Source organism: Pinus tabuliformis, chromosome 5_2, assembly GCF_031772625.1.
Source record: "Pinus tabuliformis cultivar Carrire ecotype Pingquan chromosome 5_2, CPIR1, whole genome shotgun sequence".
Lineage (NCBI taxonomy): Eukaryota > Viridiplantae > Streptophyta > Pinopsida > Pinales > Pinaceae > Pinus > Pinus tabuliformis.
In genome coordinates, this window is record NC_142306.1 from 996,637,331 (window position 1) to 996,646,918 (window position 9,588).

A 9,588-nucleotide genomic window follows, 5' to 3' on the forward strand; every position below is an offset into this window, starting at 1 on the left:
TCTTACACCTGACAAGACATTACATTAAAATGCACATGTACCCATGTGAGACAAAATGTCTTGAGCAAGCCATGCAAGACATCACTATGACTCAGACAACTGTTGGAAGACCAGCTCTTCGACATCCTCACGGTGGTCGACAGTAGGCAACTGATGCCAAGTTCGGCAGTCCGTGATGGTTTCCATGTACTCTATGGTGACATTTTTCTGGAACCTCACTCTTCTCTCAATAACATCTAGGTACACTCCTCAGGCTCCTCTATCCAACTTGTCTGATAGCATGTGCATAATTGTCTTAAGTGCGGTCGGACCAACAACATACTTGTGCATTGTGTCTGCACTGATGGAAAAGTCTAGGTTGGTGGACATGAGCATATATAAAATAGTCCCTTCTACCTATTCTAAAACACAATTTTTGTTTTTCGTTACAGTCTACATTTTAAGTTTGTTAGAGCAATAGTATGAGTCAAGCATTAGTTGCAACTGTTAGAGCCTAGATTTACCTCAGGCTGAAAAGGTAAGATTCTAGGTCCACATCAAACCATGCTTAGCCTCGTAGCTAGTCCTATGAGGACAGGAGAGGGCTCTCTCTGGGTCAATCTCAGCAAAAGATAATCAGAGGGGGCTTGAGATGACTGATTTAACAACTAATCTTAGGCTACGTATGAAGTTCAAGGATTTGATTTGATTTTTTGAGAGTTTTGATGGAATCAAGGGAAAGGAAAATTTGGGTCCAGGGATGAGGCCAAATTTTTGCAGAGTTCCGGTTGGGGCAAGGTAGGCAGTAGTTTTGATGCTTTATATTAAATGAATGGATAGAAAATACCACTGAGGAGTTGAAGAGGGCAAGAGGGTGCCAAGAATCCTCTTCAAAACTGAAGAAAACATTGAAAATTAAACAAACTAACAGGCAGAGCACAACAAGCTAATGAATTCTACCTTTTGTCACTCATTTGTTTAATTTAAAAAGCAAAGAGAAGGGAAATGGCATACATGAAATATCACTGAACTTACAATTGCATGAAGAAAAACACCATTAAAACACAGAGCCACAAGGATCCCAACAGGTGCTGCAAAACCCTAGTCTTTCCTTTGCCAAAAATGCAGAAATCAGATGTACAATGGAGTGCCAAGCAATCCCAAGTGTCCAACCATGAAAATGACTCAGAAATTACATGATATAGGCAAGATTAACTCATTCCCATGCCTCTAGGGGTCGAGCTCATCATTCTAGGAGCTATTTCAACCATATATAAACAAGGAACTGAAAAATAGGCAATGAAACAACTTGCCTCTATATGTTAGGAAACTGATTCATTTAGTTGTTTTTCACTTTTTAGTGAATGAATTTACTAAAACAAGTAAATATGTGCTAAAATTACATCAAGGTAGATCAAGAGCTACATAAAAAAGTAAAACTGGTCAAAACTGGGCGAAATTCTAAGCTGCTGAGTGAAAAATGGGCCAAAATTCTCTATGTGCCACGGCCAAATCCTGTATGCATAACACAACTTTGGAGCTGATTTTGAGGCACTTCTCGAGGTCCAAATTGAGCCCAAGATAGCTCGTTGGAAATCCCTACTTGTCTACTTTCCAACCCAAGTGGAATTTCTAGATTTGGATGTCATTTTCCCCTCAAAATCTTCAATCTCCCAAGACTGCTTCCTGTGGGTGCAAAAGGTGGCAGAGAGGTCATTTTTAGGGTGTTTTTGACCCTTTAGGCAACCCAGAACTTGATGAAATCCTTAGGTAATCCATGAGCATGCATAAATTTTGATGAAAAATCTAGAAATACAAATTTTTCCTCCAAAGGATCTCCCAATTATAAGCACGCGCCAAGTGGCGCTACGCGTTGGGCAGAAAAAACCTGTTTTGAAGCCAAAAAATTCAAAATTGACAAAATTTTCTCCAAATTTGCTGAAATTTGGACTGAAGGTCTATGATCAAGTATCATGCTCAGCCAAGGAAGCTTCAGCCAAGATTTGGAGCCGATCATGCTTTTTACGCTGCCTCAGAGCCCTCCTTAATCTTGCCTTCAGGATTTTGATCCTTGCATTGCAAACATGTGTTCGTGCCCAATAGTGATTTTTCATGTGCCTGAGCATGTCCTTGTCTTTGTTTTCCTTCGCCAGCAGTTTCTCAAGGTGAATATTGACCCTCTCAAGCCAAGTCTCTCGATCAGCCTCAATCTCCTGCTCCAATGGAGTGAACTCTATCCTTCTCCTTTGGGCATCTTGCCGGTCTTCACAGATGTTTTGTAACTCCATGACTGTATGCTGATCCTCCAACTGTTTGTTTCACTGCTCCAAATAGTTGATGACCCATTGAGCTCTCTACAACTTTTCGGTCAATACATCTATCTCGGCCTTCTGCTCCTGAATAATCTCCCTCAGCATTGAGCTAGGAGAGCTCACATCATCATCAATGAGGATAAAATCAGTGTCTTGGCCTCCTGAAGGGTCCTCATGCTGCATAGGTTTCTTGCCTTTGCCCTATAGCTATACTGCTGATGACAGCAATGAGACCCCTTCCACCCCAGGTGGAGATAGTACTCGTCAGGCTGCTGCAAACAATCCCCTCGTGCCTCTCTGATAGGTGACATATGTCGACACACTAGTAGTCTCTACCTCCCGACCTTTATGTTGATATGAAGGTTCACCTGTATGATGGAAAACCTCCTGATGAGTTGTTGAAGCTGTGAAAAACACACAGGAAATGAAGTCTTGCCATGTGATACCCTACAAACCAAGATGATGTACAACAATGATCTTGATGAGCGCATAGTGATAAATGCTGTTGTATTGCTGTTCAGGAGTCTTCTTCTGCACAAGAGTAGTCATCCCCTCAATATTTTGGCACATGAAATATGGGATGTTAATCATCCTCACTCTCGTAAAATGCATCAATAATCTGATATGGTATGTATAGAGGCGTGAGAAGCGGCCCTCACAACTGAAGTATCTGATAATCATTTTCATCAATGGCGCATAGGATTCTTTCAAAAACTGGAAAGGGAACACCCTGTTGAGCTGTATCACATAACTAGGCCTGATATATGGTCCATAATATGCTCTTTCCACCTGCATTCTTTTGTTCCACTCCTCACCTATATTTGGTATTCCTGTTGCCTGAGAAATGGTCTCTGGTTTCAAGGTGAAATTTACACCAGAAAGAGTTACCTAACCATCATGCAAATGTAAAACAAATAACCAAGCCAACTCCTGATGATGTTGAATCTGAACAATCAATTCACAATACTGAAAACGTGACTCTTGTTGGAAACATGTCATGGCAAGTGGGCAGGCTTGCAGTTCAGTCAAAGAGGTGGGCTCTTCTCTAACATGTTTGCCACCCTTACGAGACCTCCTCGATGCATGAAGCTCTGTGTTAGAATCACTATCTTGTTCATATGATGAATCAGTGTCTGTCATGGTGCTGCAAAGGTGTATGTCAAGTATGTGTTTGGTTTGGTTTGAAAATGAGAAATAGATGTTTTGTTTTCAGTGCCAATGTGCCACAGGGAAATGAGGGACTGTGAGGAATATGGGACAGTGGGAAAAGTGGATGGTGGAGTCTGTCAAGTGAAATTTGAAATGAGAAAACAGTCACTTGACTGTGTTTAGGGATGTGGGGATTTAGGGATTTTGCAAATGATATGGGAGAGGGAGAATGATAGGGAATGATAGGATTTTAGGATAGGGAAAATGGGAAGTAGGGATATGAGTGGTTTGGGAGGTTAGAGCATAAGGGATTAACTATAATGATAGGATTATGAAAGGGAAGGGATCGCAAGTGGGAAAGGAGACTTGGCATCAAAATCACAATTTCAAAACACCAATTCCAAAACCCAAAAGAGCAGATTTTGATATAAATATAGGGTTTATATTTTCAAACTTCAAACCTTTAAATCTTCCCTCCAAACAATACCCAACCAAGCTAAATTCAATAGCAAGAACTCTCGAACTTACTTGGAGTAGAAGAAATGGCGTTATTTGAGTTTTGATGACAGCAGTGATATAAAACTGGCCTGTCGGCTCTGTGCGCCATGCACAAACCCAGTGCACTGCGCCTCCTAGATGCGCTGCGATAGTGCAAATTTACACAGCAAAAATCGGCCCATTACGCCGCGCGGCCTATGTGCACCGTGCCTTCCTCCAATGCACTGCACGCACTTCCAACAAACAATTTTGGCTCTCAAACTCAAAATTCGCTCTTTCCCAACTCAAGTCAAATTCATTTGATCTCTTGGCATACCAATGGTGTTTCAAACAACAAAAATACCTTATATAGAGATTGGTTTGATTTTTTGTTCCTCAAAAACCCACTTTCTTATGTTTTAGTTTTGGTACTTTCTTATTTTAATACAACTCTATTCTTTTTGTTTCCTCTTTGATTTTTGACTGAAATGATGAAAATTTTGTCAATTTTTTGTAGGGATGATGGCATGGATGTCAGAAAATGATGACCAGGATTGCATCTGAAATATCTAAGAACTGAAAATTTTGAAATTTACATGATAATTTATTATAAAAGACGAAATGTCAAATTTTCTTCAAAACAGAGTTTTGAAGAAAAGTCATAGTCCAGCAATATAACGATGAAATTTTTGAAATAAAAACTTGTTTAGAACCTCCCTCTAGCCTACTGGCATTATTGGACACTTTGAAGACTGAATTCTCTAAACCCTAGACCTAATAACTAAAATGACCCTTTGCTGACCAGGAGACCAAATATTGACTATCATTGATTGGCGAATGATTTTTATGGACCTTGATGAAAAGACCTGAGCTAGCAGGTACAAGACATGAAGGGAATGAGTGACAAGGCCCTTTCGTCAGATTATGGTATGCCCGTATGAAATGCAGATGAATGAACTATATGATACACCTAAAAATGAAATGAAATAAGAGAAATGATCTCTGATGGAGGGATGTAAAGACCGACTCTAACAACAACTATGCCTTTATCTTCGCCTGGGTTAGTGTACCAATAGATGGGATCGATGTGCATGCATAAAAACATCCATTCTATTCAATACACATGCATGGGAAACCTGTAGACTAGTGTTGAGCTACGGAAGCTCTTCATAGTTTTGGATCTGACTCCAGATGCATGACTTTAGCTCAACCGCTCTGGGCTTCATCATATTAGGCAAGTGAATCGAGGCTCCCTTGTATCTCATCATCCATGTTTTCATGTAATCAACAACAACATGCATTTTCAACAAGATACATGCTCTCTTAGCACATCGTTACTACCACCCATTGAGATGGACGACTGCCTTATGCACGGTACCAAACTTGGAATACAACGCCAGCATGACTGTGTCAAGATAGAATACTACATTTGGTATTTCCTTCTTCAATTCTACTTGGGTAGATGCTGTAAAAAATTCTCCTCCCTACTTTACTATTTGTAGCTCCTTAGCTAGTCACTTGTTCTCAGCTATCAGGAAGCGAACACTCGAGCTAGTGGCTTTAGCATATGTTGTGGTAGCATAGGCTAATGTTGTTGGATTTTTGTGCACATTATACACGTTCACTCATTCCTCAAACTACATAGGATATGTATGATCCTTTGGAGTCTACACTCTATGAGACTACATAGCTCTATGTTGAGACTGGTCGAATGAGATGTTGTGCATCTCCTCCTTCAGATTCTCTACAAGGATTTCAATGTCTCCTTGGTCACTTGGGACTTGCTCTTCTTCTCGAGGCAGTGAAGCTAGTGGGATGACCTCTTGGTGGTGAGGCATGAGGTTGATGTATTTCTTCAACTCATGTCACTCCATATCTGTATCCATCAGTTGAAGTGCTTGCTCTATCTCCCGAGCAAAGTCCTGCTCTTGTGATGCTTCACCCTATCTGCCTGATTCTCGTTTTTTTGTTGATTCTACTATTTGTACCGGTGCAGTTTCATCTATTTGCACAAGTTGTGCCATCTATTGTACATGTTCCTACTGCACTTCCTTCTCCTATCTATGCAACTCATGTTCCTTTCGAAGTTTCTCCTTCAACTCCTACAACTTCTTATCAGTTTCCTCCATTCTCTTTTTCTCTCTCTCTACCTTTGGGAATTTCTCTTGTCGTGTTGTTGCCTCTTTGCCTCTATGCCAAAGTTTCCTTCTACACAAGTGGGTCTTCTCGGAACTTGTAGCTTTGCTTTTCCTAAATGCTATAGAAAATATTCCTCTTTCCCTTATCACGCACTGGTATGTTTACCTCTGTTGCTGCTATTGCTTTTGGTGCTCTCTGGGATGTTGCTTCACATTTCTTTGTTATCCATTCCGTAGTAGGGCTGACCAGTTCATTGAGTCTGGAGGAGTTGCAACAATATCTCCATGGGTCCTCCTCTGCCCAATGGCATGCCCCGTGGATCCAATTGAACTGTACTCTCGCGTAGTGATCTTTCACAAGACAATGCGGGTCATATGGATTGTAACTTCAGAGGTTGAATGGATACTTCTTTTTCTACTCTACTTTAACATCCACATGCTTGAAACTCGGTATCTCATCTAACCTTCTCTAGAAGGGAAGAGCGGGTCAAGGTTCCTTCTTCTTCCGGTGTAACCTAGTTGCCAATGCTGCCGAGATGTGATACGATACTTCCTGCATGACGAGCTTGTCCAAGGAAAACTTCAGTAGAACATGGTGAGGCTTCTCCGCACTGTACATCTATATGAAGGTGCTGGATGGTGAGGCATACCAATCATCTATGACAATTAGTACCTCCATTACTAACTTCGACATGCAGGGTGGATCATCTTCAAATATCATCTTGTAAACCAGGGTGACAAAATGATTAGAAAAATGTGTGATAAATCCTCTGAAGCTACATTCGGACAACATCTTATAATAAGTGTTCACAGTAGCCTCCGTCGGTGTCCAGTCCCACTTCAAGCCAGGGAACTCCTAATAGGCACAGATTGCATCTAAGATATAAGCAAACCTGTAGATTTCTTCTTGCATACCTATTGGCAACTGTCCAGACCTTGTTACCTTTTCCTTCAGCTGATGTGCCAACATGTCAGACCAGTTGCATGTTTTTCTTTCTCTCTCTAGTTGGTCCAACGTGATCACCTAAATTTGTGGGAACATTTCCGTGCTTTCTCAGCCATGCATTCAACATGAAAAGATGGCCAAGTATTGATACGCCTTCCGGAGTATCCTCGTCTTCTAGATCTGGTTGGGTGTCATCCTGAATTTAGTCGGCTCCTTTACCCAGTTCTTCAAAATATCTTTGAAGTTTTCATTGTTGTTGGGTATGCTGAAGGGAGTCTCCATGATGATTACGGGCTTCGAAATCTAATACATCTCATCATAATCATATGTCATGAAGGTAGAAATCTCTGTCCTACTGACATTTCTCAATGTCATCATCTCAGGATCAGTGTACAAGATGATCCAATGTATCATGTCCATGCATGGGAGTGCAGGATACTTGCATGCAATCTAGTAAGAGCCAGACTTGTGGATGTTCATATAGACTTGGTGGTCATTGAGGTCTTCCCCAAATGTTCCTAGAAATGCATCATTGACCTCTTTTCATTTTAGCTTGATGTCCTTGTCTACAATCATCTTGGTGTCTTCATAGATTGGTAGAATTATAGCCATTTGCTCAATTGTTGCTCCAGTTGCACTTCTGTCGGTGTCCTTTGATATTGCTCTATTAGATGCCATTGATCTTGAACTGCTAAAAGTTGGACGAACACCTCCTAGATCTGGAGACAACGTGACATGCATGGCAAGAAATCTAACAACAAAAACCAAAGATAACTTGAGGAACAACATGCAACATACCTAGGGATTGATTGCCAAGGATTGCACAATATTTTATGAGAGGTTGGGACACTGGCTACCAGATTTATAGAATAGGAAACCTGGGTTGTCTAGGGAGGCTGGCTAGCTGCTGGAATTGAACAATGCACAATCCAGGCTAGCCTGCTAGTTGTTGGAACTACGCAATGCGCAATTTCGACTCGCAATGGTTGCAGGCCCAGTGATTGCACTGCACAATTTTCTAGGCCACAAGTCACTATCCCTCATAATTGCACAATGCAAGAATGGAGGATAGTGATTGGGAAGAAATGCACATTTTTCTAAGAGGAAGACAGATCCTTCCCTCTCAGGATTGCAGAATTTTGTCTTGGTGAGGTAGAGTTGAGCCCAAGGCTGCCGAGACCAACCGACAGGCCACTGAAAGGAAATGTGAAAATGAATGCATGGCGATATTGAGTGTAAGTAGGAGTGAATAATCGTGCATGCAAACAATGAATGAAATATTCAAAAAACACAACAACATGCATGTGGGTGAAACAAGTCACCCAATTGGTGGTCGTTCGTGAAAAACAATTTCATGCATGCGATAATAGTGAGATGCTAACAAAAACTGAAACAGTGCTAGTACAAGATAGTATGCATGCAAATGACAGCAAGCATTCATAGAAATTAGGCAAACAACACTCACACAAGAGAAAACACAAAAAGTGACAAAAATGCTGCAGAAGACAAGCTAAGCTGACTTACTCGTGAATAGCTGAGCTGGATGTGTCGAAGACTCCTGGATATGTTGTGGGATGTCATAGCTGATGTGAATAAGTGAGCTATCAAGCGTCAAATGAATAGGTTTGAGGCTCATGATGTGCATGCCACAAATTTAGGAGAAAGTGACACTTAGAGGAAATATTCTAAAATGATTTTTGCATGTAACCTCCAACTGCTAAAAATAGATCCCTAAAATCTAGGGATTCTTTTTGCATGTTGCTTTTTGCTATTACGGGAAAAAGCATCCCATATATGGAAGTTAATTTCTCTCGATCCTGAGTGGAACCGGTCAACCCAAATGTACATGCAACAGTTTGCTCAACTAAGGGGAAAAAATGCACATTTCTGGGAGGGAACTAGGCTGGCTGCCTAGAGAGATTACACAATTTATGGGCAGAGCAACTGATCGTTTCCTAGAATTCTGCAATTTCTAGACTGAGTAGTCCTACTGCGAGGAATTGTACAACTTTATGAGTGAAGCTTGACTAACAAATTTGCATAATTCTGGAGCCTAACAGGGTGCGAGACACAATTGCATAATTTCTGGAGGGAAGGTTGGTTCCCCTCTAGAATTGCGCAATTTCTTAAGGGAGATACTCAACCTATAGCTGGACCATGTCCAGAGACACAACCTATGAGGTGGATGTGTTGGCTTGTTGGGGCCTGACTGAGGTTTGGAGTTAATTAGCCAAACAAATCCCTATACCACTGGACCTTTCCACAATAGCCTTCGGAGCAAAGACTAAAGTCTCACCTGAAGTAGTATGGGGGGGTGCTAGAGACAGTTTTCCACACCCTTGAGATGTTTGAGAGGTTCAACTAGTCCAATAGTTCATCTTTTTGTGCAGGTTGCTTCACGCAATTCTTAGGTCTTAACACCTTGAAATACTTTTCTTCACGCAGCCCTAACCAAGGGTTGTGGAGCTTCCACGGCAGTGCACTGCACTATTCCCTTAAGTCATACCTGAGATCCTACTTATCTTCTTACGCTTAGTCAATTATCTTTGTGTAAATGGATGTCTTATGTTATATTTATTACAACACA